Below are 14,702 nucleotides of genomic sequence, written 5' to 3' on the forward strand. Positions count from 1 at the left end.
TGTTCTGTGTACTCCACCCACCTAAGGGTTGGCCTATCAAGGGGCCTAGGCAGTTTCTTTATTAGTAAGAAATCACTCCCACATCATTACACCACTGGGCATATCTTGCTTGGCCAGTTTGTACTGTAGCATGTGGAATCCAGTGTTAGGTAAGACTGTTGGTGACTTTTCTCCCCCAGCTACCTTCTAGCTCTATGGAAGTTACTGAGAAGATGTAGAGTTCCTGGTCAGTTTGAAATTAATTTCTAGAAAACTGTTTTTATTCAGAGATTAAAATGTGGGCATCTTAATGTTCAAAGTGTTTTTCCCAAAAGGAGATTAAACTGCTTTTTAATTTTCTATTTACTGAAAGGATGTCAGTGAATTCATCTAGAACATTTGATAATATCTTGGGCCATAGCATTTTAGTGATGGGGAATATTTAAATATGTAAAGATGTGTTACATTGGCTTATGCTTTGGAATATTACTTTTACCGTGTAAAGATAAGTTACATTTGTATCTGCTGCATTTGTTTAATTATATAAAGATGTGTTGCTCTTTCACCTTGCCTGCCTAAGGCACCTGATTGGTCTAATAAAAAGCTGAATGACCAATAGCTAGGCAGAAGAGGGATAGGTGGGGCTGACAGGCAGAGAGAATAAGTAGGAGGAGGAATCTAGGTTCAAGAGAAGAATGAGAAGAGGAGAAGGAGAGAACGAGGGAGAAAGAGAAGAACATGCCCAGGGGCGGAAGCTATGCAGCCACCAGCCAGATATGGAGACAGCAGGAAAGCAGACACAAAGAAAGAAAGGTAAAAAGCCCAAAGGTCAAACACGGATGAAGAGAAACAGGTTAAGTTATAAGAGTTAGCAAGAAACAAGCCTAAGTTAGGCCGAGTATTCATAACTAAAAATAAGTCTCCATGTCATGATTTGGGAGCTGGCTGGAGGACCCACAAGAGACCTGGTATATTTTAGCATTGACTTTTGTAGTATTTTAAAGTATGTATATGTTCAGTGTCAAGCAAGTAGAAAGGGTGAAGATTAGAAAATGAAAGAGAATACTGCTTCTACTTATTTTTTTTACAGTGAATGAACTTTATTTTTTTCTTCTGTTTTCTTTTCCTTTTTTAAACACCAGTTCCTCCTCCCTCCACTTCTCCCTTCCCCTTCTCCCTCCATCTCATCCTCCCCTTAGAGGGGGCAAAGCCTCCCTTGGGGCATCAACAAGGTCTGGCATACCAAGTTGAGGCAAGACCAGGCCCCTCCACACTGCATCAAGGCCAAGCAAGAGATCCCACCATAGGGAATGGGCTCCATAAAGTCCTGGGATACCTGGGAAAAGGTATGGTCCCACTGCCAGGGGCCCCCAAAACAGATCAGACCACACAACCATCACCCACATTCAGAGAGCCTGGTTCAGTTCAGGGAGTTTCTCCAGCTGTCAGTCCAGAGTCAAGTTGTTTCTCTTTGGATGCTCGCACGGAGCCATCTGATATCAGGAAAGCTGGTCCACAGGGAGGGAGCTTCCAGGTCTGATCCAGTTCAGGGTCTCTGGGCCCTGTGTCTGAACTGTGGGATGTCTTCAGCAACAGGGACTTAACTTCCACCTGGTGGGGGGCAACCGAGGACAATGGCAATAGCCTATACTGTTTGGGGAATCTCTTGGACAACCCTGACCAACAACTCAAAAGTGGGGTTCCCAAGCCTACTGTTGGCATTTTTGTTACATAGTCTATGATGCTTCAGGGGAAGCATTAGCAACCCAGATTGGAGACTTTCATTTAAACTATATACTTATATCTATACATGGACTTACTTTTATCATAGTTATTTTTGATTAGATAGACAGTAACAAATCTTCTTATGACTTTTTTCAGATACCCTTGCTGTTTTTCCCCTTCTCCTCCTTTTTATGTATTTATTTCCCCCTCCTTAATTAGTGCACCCCCTCTGTGGCTCCCATTTACATCCTCAGCTCAATTGTGCCCCTCGCTATTGCTCTTTCCAGCCCATGCCACACAATGGTCCCTTTTTACAATTTGGTTTCTGCAGTCACTCTAGGTTCTACATGCACATCTGAAGATTTGAAACTAAGAACCTCAGGTGAGAGGGAGCATTCGTCATTCATCTTTCTGGATCTGGGCTACCTTCCTCAGTATGATCTTTTATAGTGCCATTCATTACCTATAAATTTCATGATTTCCTTTCTTTTTCAGTTGAATGGTATTGCATAGTGTATATGTAGCACATTTTCATTACCCACTTGTGAGCTGAAGGGCATTTAAGTTGTCTCCATTTCCTAGCTATGGTGGACAGAGTAACCATGAATACGGCCATGTATCTGTGAAGTAGGATGTTGAGTCCTTTGGACACGTTGGGAGTGATATGGCTGAGTCACATGGTAGATTTATTTTTATTTTTTTAAGATTACCCTTAAGATTAAGACATGTGGGCCTCTTTTATTTAATTGGTCCACATGTCTGTTGTGCCAGTATTGTTATTATTACTATGGCTCTATAATATTTCTGAAGATGGAATGGTAATACCTCCAGCATTTTTCTTTTTGATCAGGATTATTTTGTTTACCCAGAATATTTTGTGGTTCCATAATGAATTTTAGGGTAGTTTTTTCTTTATAATTTCTGTGATGAATGAGGTGGAGATTGGGATCGGGATCACACTGAATCTGTAAATAGCTTTTGATAGAATGGCCATTGCCACACTCTGCATCCTAGCAGTCCATGAGCACAGCGTGTGTTTTCTGAGAGGCACTTTACCTCCTTGGTTAGGTTTATTTTTAGTTTATTCTCTTGGAGGCTCCTGTGAATGGTAGCATGTCCACGAGCTCTTCCTGTGTGTGCCTGTTGTTGGTGTATTGAAAAGGTGTTGATTTGTGTACATTGATTCTGCATCCTACTAATTGCTGAATTTATCATTTCTAGAAGTTTTCTAGTAGAATCGTTAGCATCTCTAATGAATAGCCTCATATCATCTAATAATGGGATGGTTTACTTCTTTTCCTATTCCCATCCCTCTAATTTCCTTCTATTACCTTATTGGTCCAGTAAGCACTTCTAGAGCGATATTGATAACAGAATGGAATTTTAGACATCCCTGTCTCATTCCTGACTTCAGTAGGGTTGCTTCTTGTTTTTTCCATTAGGAGGATGTTGGCTGTGGATTTCTCCTAGGTGGCGTGTGGTACATTGGGCCGTGCATCTTCTAGTCCTGCTTACTTCCTCTAGGACTTTTTGTCATGAAAGCGTATGGGATTTTGTTAAAAGCTTTTTCTGAATCCATTGCAATGGTTGTGATTTGGGTCTCTACATCCATTTATGTGGTTTATTACAACATAATTTATTATTAATTAATAAATCATTAAAATAATTTATTGACTTATAAATGTTGAACCATCTTTTAACTTCAGGGATAAAGACAAACTAGATGGTGGATAATTTTTTGGGTGTGTTCCATCTGCAAGTATTTCATTGAACATTTTTGAGTCTATGTTCATTGGGGATATTGACCTTCAGTTTTCCTTTGTCGTATCTTTATCTGGTTTTGATCTTAGGATGACACTGACTTTTGTGAAGGAGTCTGGTCATGGTTGTTCTTGTTTTTCCAAATTCCTGAGTTGCATCATTAAATGATATTTCTGCATTATTTCTTATTTTGGTTTTCTGACTTGTATTCTTTCTGATTTCTGGGTTTTGGTATTAGTGATACTGGCTGAATAGAAGAACTTGGATTTAGTTTATTCTTATTTTTCCAAATTCTTGAATTGTCTTGTTAAATCATTTTTTGTATTTCTTTCTGTTTTTTTTTTCTTTTCAGTGTAGAAACTTGCTATCCATTTATCTTGGAGACAGCTTTTATGTGCTCCAGAGATGTTGTTATGTGTGTCTTTATTTTGCTCTTGTTTCTTCTTTGACCCATTCATCACTCAGTAATGAGTTGTTAAATCACTGTTTATACACTTAGTGGAGTTTTATTTGATGCCAATTTTAAGTTTTATTGCATACTAGTCAGATAGAATATGTGAGATTATAGACAGAAAATGCTACTCACAAAGCTCTCAGTTCTAGTTTAGAGATATTGGATATGTGGTCTAAGTAACATATAGCCAGGACAATGGCCTCTCTGATGCATGTTCTATTTCACTGTGTAATAAACTCACCTGCTGCATGCTACACTCTGTGTGTTTTACCTGAATGCAGTTAATAAATTTCTCAAGGGTCAGGGAGCTGAGTTGAGTTGAGAGTCATCAATACTGTGGGGTGCAGATGACTAGTTAATACAATTAATAAATCAGTAAATAAAATTAACAACTATGAAACCTAATAAAATTAAAGTTAATATTATAAATTGCATCTGATCTAAGTGTGTATTGCACTATCTTATATTTCTTTCATATTCTTATTTTAAGCATTGGAGAGAAGAACAAGGTGGTTTCCAGATTATCAAATTTTATCTTTTATTCAGTTTTTATGTATGCCCACACGCCTTTAATAAAAAAAAAAGAGGCATTAGGTAGGGACTAGTTATATTCATGGAATATTTCTTTTCATATAATATGACTGCCTTGACTCCTGAGAATTGACTTTTCTAACCTGAAATGGGGAGGGAATTACTGATGCATGAAGTTATTGCTTTTCTGAAATTAATCTACTTTGGGCTCCTGTGTGATCACATGGGTGGAGCAAAGGCTGCTCACACTGTCCCCGCGCACACAGGAAAAACAGAATGGGGTAGAAAGCAATTGGGATGAGTAAAATTAATAAAAATCCCAAGCAGTACCATAGCAAGTACACACGAGGAGCGGTGATGTTTTCCTGGAGCTGTGGTTATAAAGAAAAGACCACGTGAAGAGGAGCACCAAGAACTCTTTCCCCGAGGAACACGGCCTCAGCGCTTGGGCTCCTCCGCCATTCCACCATCTCTCATGTAATCTGGAAAATGGTTTCCCTCTTACTTGGGCAAATTGTAAACAGCTCAATTTTCCTTTATCAACTTATATCATAATTTTAAGAAATTGAAGGTTTATAAACCTAACTGTCCTCGTTAACATGAGTGAACTGAAAATTTTATAGGGGAAGGAAGGGTGTTAGTTACAGCTTCTGAGAAAGTGCCCAGTACCACGAGATCAACAGGATGCCTGTCGCTGTGGCTCTGAGAGACAGCTATAGGTGCTCGGACACCATTATGAAACTGTCCCTGAGGTGCAGTGAGCTATCTTTAGCTCAAGTCTGTATTTAGCGGTAAGTCTGTATTTCTCATTTTTTAGCAATTAAATTATTAATAGGGGTAACAACAGGAAATCTAAAGAGTGCCTATATACTTTTACACTATGCTACTTAGTGTTGTACAAGAAAAAAAATGGATAATTATTTTCTCTAAGAAGCTCATGGGCTTAGGTAGGAATCCAGACACTCCACAGACTAACTCTAAATGCCAGTTGTACTGTGATAAAAATTAGGAGGGTCACATGCCAAGCTCCTCTTCCAATGATGCCGAGTCAATCGTCCCCCGTGTAGAGTGTGTTTGACCTCTCTCCAGACCCAGCTACCCTGTCTACTCACCTCCATCTAGGTGGCATTGCCAGAGCCCTCTTTTTCTAGCTTCTTGGGGAAGAGAGAGTTGCTTCAGAGATGAGTTTGAGTGAGAACATGATGCAATCTCCCCATCAGGGTTCCCCTTGCTCCACTAAGCCTTTAGCACCTGTTCACTGGGGCTCAAGGGGGACTCTAAGGTGGAATGACCTCTTTGGTAAGCAGTGATTGAAGGCCATAAAAAATTAGACAACAGCATCTTGTGAGGGGACCTGGTGGAGAGCGCTGGCCCACATGACAAAGTGGGGTTCCATGTTACACATTATAGAGGAATGGAGAGGTTCCATGCCTCGTATTGATTAGTTATCTAAAGTACAGGTTGTTCCTATTTATTTTTTTTTTCTTATTCCTGGGTAACAGAGAAAGGGAAGGTGGATTGTATTCCAAAGAAGAAATGTGTGCCCTTAAGGATATGAAAAACTGGGAAAGAGGACCCTAATTAATTAATGTGTATCCATCATATAGAAAGTGGTACCAGTAACCCCTGACAGCTTAGAGTTTGGTAGCCTGGGACCTGCACATAGGATCAGCTGTGAAGTAAGAGAGAGACACAGTAATCTGAGCAGTGTCTGGCCTCGATTCTAACACTCAACAGCTTCTCTTTCCTACAAATACTCAGCGTGCTGTTGGTGGTGGGTACCATTGGCTCTCTGAGGGCGGTGCAGGAGGAGGCCCCAGTCTTCATACAACAGGCACAGCGTTCAGTGCCTCTCCATCAGTTTCCAGAGTAGCACTGCTCACAAACAGATGTCATCAGGTGACCACTGAAGAACAGCCTAAAGAATTACAACAGAGAGAAAAGACCGCCGATTTTAATTTATGTGTGAGGACCAAATGAAATCCGAAATCAAGTCAGGCTGAACATCATGATGTGATCACTCAGTTTAATCCCTACTCAACATTATAGGTTGTCCCTATCATAATTGCCATTTTACCCCTAAGGAGACTGAGGGGAAAGTGATGCACCCCAAGTTTTTTTTAGATGATAAGAGATTCTGTAAATAAAACCTGGTTAGAAGAATATGATATAAAAGACAAGTAAAAGCAAAATGGAAAATTATAAAGAAAATGGCAAAAAATAATAATTTTTAAAATCATCACCTCCTCAAGACCAGCAGTTTTATAATTATGACAAAGCCTTTTTATTAGTCTACAGCAATAACTGTGTGCCCTTTGAATTTTAACACCAGTATTCAGCAGGCCCGTGTCTGAGATGAGAACGGCAAACCTGGCATTACAGAGAGTGTGAACATATGGTAGCAGGATGCAGGAGGCTTCTGAAATAGTGTGCAGAGAATATTCTGCAGATATACACAGTATCTCCTCATAGGATGCAGGAGGCATCTGAAATAGTGCACAGGGAATATTCTGCAGATATAACACAGTATCTCCTCATAGGATGCATTAACAATTATGGCAATATTCAAAGTTTTACTATGAGATTCCTGTTTCTAAATGAACAGGGTAACGCTTGTTTTAAATTCTCTTCAGCAAACCTATTTTATGCACATTGCTCAAGTAGAGGCAGCTTCCTCCCAGCCTCCTGACAGTACGCATCCTCGACCGTGGTCTTCCCCAGAGGATTCTTGTCATCCGGACAGGCACAGTCATGAAAGCATTCTCACATCATGTCTGCAGAGAGTAATTTATTGTAAGTGCTGCCTCCCTGGGCTGTCCAAGGCGTTTCAGAACTGATTCGTCACAAACACTGTTTAGAAACCAATAATGGGACTACAGATGGTTGTGAGCCACCATGTGGTAGCTGGGAATTGAACTCAGGACCTTTGGAAGAGCAGGCAATGCTCCTAACAGTTGAGCCATCTCTCCAGCCCCAGCCGCGATAATTTTTAAGACCCTTTTCTGAGTATGGGGCTGCTCAGCACAGCTTCCATGTCGCCCAGAACAGAGGAGAGAGGCCCTTTACTGTAGAGTACGCTTTAGCTGACCGCCTCTTCCGATGTGACTCCGCTTCACCGTGTCCTGCCCGGTGGGCTCCAGAACAGAGCCATGGCCGCAGAGGAGAAGAAACCAGAGACAGGGGCTGCGAGAGCACAGCCACTCCTTCCTCGTCAGCCACGCAAAGCAAGCCCACACCTGTTAAGCCAAATTATGCTCTGAAGTTCACCTTGGCTGGCCACACAAAAGCTGTGTCCTCTGTGAAGTTCAGCCCCAATGGGGAGTGGCTGGCAAGTTCATCTGCTGATAAACTCATTAAAATATGGGGAGCATATGACGGAAAGTTTGAGAAAACCATATCTGGTCACAAGCTGGGTATATCTGATGTAGCCTGGTCGTCAGATTCTAACCTCCTCGTGTCTGCCTCTGATGATAAAACTCTGAAAATATGGGACGTGAGTTCTGGAAAGTGTCTGAAGACCCTGAAGGGCCACTATGTCTTCTGCTGCAACTTCAACCTCATCGTCTCAGGGTCTTTTGATGAAAGTGTGAGGATATGGGATGTGAAGACAGGGAAGTGTCTCAAGACTTTGCCTGCCCATTCGGACCCAGTCTCAGCCGTTCATTTTAACCGCGATGGATCGTTGATCGTATCCAGTAGCTACGATGGCCTCTGCTGCATCTGGGACACTGCCTCTGGCCAGTGCCTGAAGACGCTCATCGATAATGACAATCCTCAGTGTCCTTCGTGAAATTCTCTCCAAATGGCAAATATATCCTGGCCGCAACTTTGGACAACACGCTGAAGCTCTGGGACTACAGCAAGGGGAAGTGCCTGAAGACATACACTGGCCACAAGAACGAGAAGTACTGCACATTTGCCAACTTTTCCGTGACAGCTGAGGAGGGGATCGTGTCCGGTTCTGAAGATAACCTGGTGTACATCTGGAACCTGCAGACCAAGGAGATTGTGCAGAAGTTGCAGGGTCACCCAGATGTTGTGATTTCCACAGCTTGTCATCCGACAGAGAACATCATTGCCTCAGCACACTAGAGAATGACAAAACCATCAAACTGTGAGGAGTGACTGCTAAGTCTTGGCTCCACAAGAGACTTCAGGAAGCCACCCGGATTGGTAAGAAATGCATGGAGGGGCAGAGGTGTGGGGCCAGACTGGGGTAACAGGCCTGGTGCGCCTCCTCTCTGAAGATGTCGGGTCAGGGGAGTGCATATTACTGAGTCTTGATAGCCACTGTGACATTTCTTGCCAATTCTGTCCCTGTCTAGGGAGTTCATGGTCTGTTCTGTGCCCAGAGGCCACAAATTTTTATTTTTTTATTACAAGACTGAGTTCAACTCATCATGGGTTGTTTTTTCTCAATAATTGTTCTGTATCTTTTTGATATTGTATTGTCCAGTGCACACACTGGAGCAGGACCTACAGCCCCACTCCCGCTCCCTACCTCCAGCCTTGGCCTGCTTGTTCATGTTCCCTGCCTGTAATAGTACCCAGTGTGTTTCCAGGAATTTCTGGAAACAGAAAGGTTCTAAGTTGTGTCTGTGTCAAGTTCCTTTGTATTTTTGGAGTTCATAGGTCAACACTGACCTCTCAGTGGTTGCACAGTGTCCCCTTGTCTTTCTGGTGTCACTCAGTAAGCTACACACACTGTAATAAAAGGTGGGTTTAAACCCTCTGTGACCCTGAGTTCTGACGGGATGGAAGGTCATCCCATCCATACCTGGCTATTAGGGCAGGGGTTGGAAAGGTCTCTGGGAAGATGGATCCTTGCTGTGCCTCTTTCCTAATTGCTGCTGTGGGCACTGACTGTTTTTAGAAGAGGACCTTCCGTTGAGAAAGAGTGAAACTCTTGGACAGATTTCCTGGTCCTCTCCATTCATTCTGCTTGTGGCTCAGAGTCATCTGTGTAGGAGAGAGGGGTTCAATGTGGTACTTATCCCAGCAGGTAAAGCCTCCTGCCTTGGCTTCTAAACTACCAGCCTCTCTTAGTCCCTGCCCCAAATGGATCCTCTGTCCTGGCTTTTGTGTGACCAGGACTGGGAAGAGGTGATGGCCAGACTCAGAGCTGCACAGTAGTTTTACAACTTCTGGCCATACTCAGAATGGCCTGCCATGGAACAGTGCAGAGGTTCTATGGATATTTCTGGTCCACATAGATGGGTCAGGCTGATAGACACAGGCACAGGCTGCACAGAGGCTCTGGGTTCGTTATGGCTGCCGCAGCCTGCTATGGAACCAGGTCATCCTGGTCTGTGGCTGCTGACATGGGTTCTGAAGCCCCTGGCATCTATTGGATAGATGTGCCTGGGTTCTGGTCAGCATTGAGGGCATGTTGCTGTGGGATTTCTGGAGGGGTGTTAAGGTCCTTCCAGCTGCGGCCTGGTGTGCGGCTTCCTCCTAAGGGAGGGAGCTTGCTTGCCATGCTGAGCGCAGTATCCCCAAGTATAGTTTATTTTTTCTACAGTTGAACTCTGTTGTAGATTTATGTAAAAATACATTCTCTTTTTGAAAATAAAGGTTTTCATGTCTTGTAAAAAAAAAAAAAGAAACCCATAATGGGCATTTTCTGGATATTAATCATGTTTCTGTCAATTCTCTTTTCTATGGACCTATAAGAGAAAAATGTCCGTTCAATAAGAATGTTTTAGTCTATGGCTTGTCTTACTTACTGCCCTTGTTGGTTTCCAGTGGGATCCTTTAGTTCTTCCTTAACCTTAGCTTAGAAGGTATTTCTCACCAGCGCACATAGAGAGATACAGCCGCCTGTAGGATTATAGTCCTCTGGACAACCTAACACTTCCCTGCATTTTTCTAACTGGAGGGGAGGGAGAGGCTTTTATGTACTCTCTTCTATTCTCTAAGATTGCGCTCTGGGGAAATTCATTAATTAGACCTCACAGAAGAGACTCACCTCCTTAATCCTCTGCTTTCTGTCTGTGGCATGAGAAAAGCACCGTGTGTTCATTTCATTTCAGTTGATATCATGCTTTTAGTGGAAAAGGATTTCCAACTGCTGTTCTTTTTCTTTTGATAAAGTTCCATGCATTGAAAAAATATTAAAATAAGGATGTGAGTGCTTGGTACCCTCTGAAACAGAAGAAATGGTCAGAGCCCCTGGAACTGGAGTTAAGGACTGTTGTGAACAGCCGCATGTGTACCTTGGCCCTGCAAGAGCAGCAGCTAAACTATCTCTCTAGCTCCCGACACTTTCTGTTGTGATAAGTGTTTCTAAGTCCATCTGCCCATCTTCTCAGGCAGCTAGGAGTCTTCAGGACAGAGAGCATAACCAGTGGCCTCTGCAGAGCCATGCTAATGAGGATGACCCCGACCTCCTGAGAACAGCGCTCTGACCTGCTGGCCCAAACAAAAGGAGAGAAGCTTGGGCAGCATATTTAACAGGAATGTTGGGGTTAATTCTGTGATTATAAAGAGCAATGCAAAATCAATTCAACTCACAAGCTGGAAGATAAATGTAAAACTTAAACTGAAAACTATGACCCTGGTAAATCAAATAATGCTACCATTCCTTCTAGGATAAGAATTGCCTTTCATTTGATGTTTTCTTAGTTAATAAGAACCCTATCTCATCACATGAAATAAAGCTATTAAATGTTTTTTTTAAAAAAAGAAAAATATTAAAATAAGGATTATTCTTCTCTCTTTGTAAGGAAAGCAGATAGTTATTTACCAAGGCATTCATAATTCTAAATTCCCTCTCTCGGAAAAATATTAACAAAAATGTCAGCCTCCTGAGATTTTAAATTTTCTCAATAGTGAACAGAATGCCTCTGTGCTTCCGCCAACATGGCCTGCTCATGAGATGGCACTGGCGTTACCAGCCTGGATGCCTTAGTTCCTTAGCTCCATCTGCCAAGGGTTGCAGCCCATCCCCAAGGCCCCTGACATCCCTGTCATCTTTCTCCAGGAGACTCTCAGTTGTGCTGGGAGCCAAATCTCCTCCAAGAACCTTTGGCCTTATTCTTCTCAAAGTAGAAATGGGGATCCTTCCCGCCTTCATTCTCTCTAATTTCAGTTCTACTATATTTAAACTCGGCCTCCTGTACCGTGCTTGGTTTGATAGAGAGCCTCACTTGTAAGAACAAGACTCTTGTGAGGTTACAGCCAATGTTGTCAACCTCGCTCAGCCTGGAGAGAAAGGCCTGCTGAGATGGCCTTTCTCTCAAGATGGTGGTCTGTCAGGGCTGAAGCGAACAATTCCAAGGAGAGACCGGAGATCCTTCTGCATGCAGCCCCCACAGTTGTATCAGCCTCCTCATTCTCAAGCCCCGCCCCTGCCCCTGTAACTGTCACAGCCAACTTTTCTCCTGCAGACCCATCGGGTTCCCACAGGAGAGAGACTGTGCCTCCACTAATAGACACAGGCTCGTCTGCTGAGGCTAGACTCTGGGCCCTTTCTGCCTCTGTCTCTTTACTGTGAGTGCAGAAGTCTAACAGGTTCCCCTACGTAATAAATCCCCCAGGCTACCCCGAGCTGCTTCTCTTTCTTGCTCCCTCCATGAGACAGAGAAACAGAAATAATAATGGATTTTCTCTGTGTCCCAGACTGTCATCCCAGGAGCTTACGTAGGTGTTTCTGGTCAGTGTGGTTAGTGAGTGAGGATGGACAGGAGGAGGAGGTTTGTCAGAGTCAGCTGGACCCGCCCTGCTACACCTCGGTGAGCAACTGTCTCCGTGAATGATTTCCAAGAGGTCTTTGTTTTTATTACATTGTTTTGGTTACACTGTTGCTTAGTTAACCAGTTTTACTTTTGCCAGTGGCTGTCAGAAATAGCTAAAATCTTCTAAGAAAACTAGAAAGGAAATAGTAAAGCTGCTTAGTAGTTTTAGAGAAAAAGTAATAATTACTAAAAATATTTTTAAAATAATGGAAACTCGAGGCAAAATTATCTCTAGCTAATCATCTCTAGTTAAAATGTTTTATTTTCCCAGATTCCTGCCCAGTTCCTTTCTTTATGCTTCCCTAAGGTGCAATTAAACCTGTGAAGAGATGTGAACAGAGGCCTTTCTGGGATCAGGATATAGTCTGGGTATTCTTGTGTCCACAGGGTCGCACAAAGATGGGGACAGACCTCCAAAGTCTATTAAACCAGAAGCAAACTTTATTCCTGGAAATAAATTAAAAATTAAAAGATAAATCTCCATGGGACACAAAAATGTTATCAGCTAGCTGAGACCACAGCCAGAGATGGACTTGTAAGGCTGTGTGGCAAGGACGGTTTCTGAACTCCCCCTTTTTATAGCAAGAAGCAACAGGCATTAGGCATAACAAAGGAAGTTTTACAATTTTGAGGTAAAACTCAGATACAAATTTCCTATTTTACAATTTCCATGAACAGAATTTTTAGTTAGGCTAGTGTTTGATTTAGTCCATTGCTTCTCTCTGGCACCTCCTGATGGTGTTTACGGAAGCTCTGCATTCCTGGTACTTCCAGGTTTGTGTAGCAGCGAAGGGTATGAGACAACGCACAACCAAAATTCCATCATTTAAAAGTTAACTCAGCTCACATCAGTGGCTGGTCATGAGTGGCCGGGGTCTCTAAAAGCTGCTCTTCAGTCCTGCAGACAGAGCTAAGGATTGTAAAGCAGAGTAACCACTGTCGGCAGTTAATCCTTGAGCTGCTGAGAAAGCCGCCAAGTCTGCTCTCATTCTCCTAGGCTTACAATTTTGTATTTCTTTATTTCTACATTCTTATTCCTAGAATCTTTATTTCTCTATTCTTATTCTTGGACTCTTCAGGCATTATTTTCATTACTAGAGTTTTATTTGTAAATATAATTTTATATCAATAAAAATTTTCCTTCTTTATCAAATTCTACCTCCTAAGGCATGACTTGAATATGTATATGAATATATATGTGTGCATATATGTTATATATATTCAAATCATGCCTTAGGAGATAGTATTCAAATAAATATTTGACTAGATAGATAGATAGATAGATAGATAGATAGATAGATAGATAGATACTCACTCTGTAGTCTTGGCTGTTCTAGAACTTACTGTGTAGCCTAGATTGTCTTCAAAGTTTGTGGCAGTTCCCCTGTCTTTGCATCCTAAATGTTCAGATTACAAGTGTGAGCCATCAAATCCTGCTATATAGCTTTTGTTTCTTGACTTTGCAGCATTTAGTGGGTTTATTATGAAAAAGAATTCTCAGTTTCTTCAAGATTTTCTTTCTCTTCAAAATGCTACACCTAAATACATGAATCATTTTGATGTCTGTTGACAATGTCTTCCATTGTCACTATATAAATAAATAAGTAAATAAATAAATAAATGTCACTATATAAATGTTGTCCATCACTACTTCCTAGCCAAGGGTTCCTGCATTGTCTGTGGCAGGCACCTGTTCTCAGTCTAAGTGACTTCCCTGAGCCCCTGGGTCATCTTCGTGTGGAAGAGCTGCTCTTGATCCAAACATCATGTTGTTTTCCATGGAGTGGGCTGCGTTAAGATTCAGGACACATCTTGCACAGCTGCTTCCCTGTAGTTCATCCTCGTGTTCCTCTCACTGTGGCTTTTATGCCCTTTGTGCCCCTGAGCACTTCAGTGACTGATGTATTCCTGCCACACTTTGTTATGCTCTCTGGTCCTTTGAGATTTAATTCAAGTGCCTCAACCACATTACTTTGTTGTTTTTGTTTTTGTTTATTCCTGAAGGTCAGAGGTGTTTTGAGCTGGGCAAGAAAGAAGGATGAGAAGAAAGCAAGTCCTTTGTTTCTTTAAACTATAAAAGTATATAGGGGCATATAAGTATATAAAAGAACATAAGGGCAGATCCTTATGGCAGAAGAAACTGCTCTCTGCTCTCCGAGAAGGTGCTGTCTGTGGCAACTGGGTTTGGGCAATGAGGAGACACACACAGTGTGAATACAACTCATTTCCTGGGGTTGGAGTGGCCCTGTTGCTGGTTTTCGAAGTAAATAAGGAATGCAGTCAGGGCCTGGGAGTTAGGGAGGTCTCCCCAGAGAGAGAGAGAGCACTCAGCTCAGGCAAAGAAGGACCTAAAATGGGAGGGACCTCAAGACGGAAGGTTATCAACAGTGGCAGGTGTTGGTGTGCAATTCCTCACCCACAGTTCCAAGGTTGAGGAGTTCTATACATGTGTTTGTCATGCAAATGTGTTTGAAGCAAAAACTGTCACAGGCAGATTTAAGCCATTTGAAGTCTTT

At 42.2% G+C, this 14,702-nt stretch overlaps 1 pseudogene; it reads left to right on the top strand.

The window, feature by feature from the left end:
* Window positions 1-7,599: 7,599 nt before the first annotated feature.
* LOC126492701 (WD repeat-containing protein 5-like) lies at window positions 7,600-8,568 on the top strand (annotated as a pseudogene).
* Window positions 8,569-14,702: the final 6,134 nt, after the last annotated feature.

The sequence above is a fragment of the Alexandromys fortis genome, unplaced genomic scaffold (genome assembly GCF_014885135.2).
Source record: "Alexandromys fortis isolate MF-2015 unplaced genomic scaffold, M_Fortis_MF-2015_v1.1 scaffold_300, whole genome shotgun sequence".
Taxonomy (NCBI): domain Eukaryota; kingdom Metazoa; phylum Chordata; class Mammalia; order Rodentia; family Cricetidae; genus Alexandromys; species Alexandromys fortis.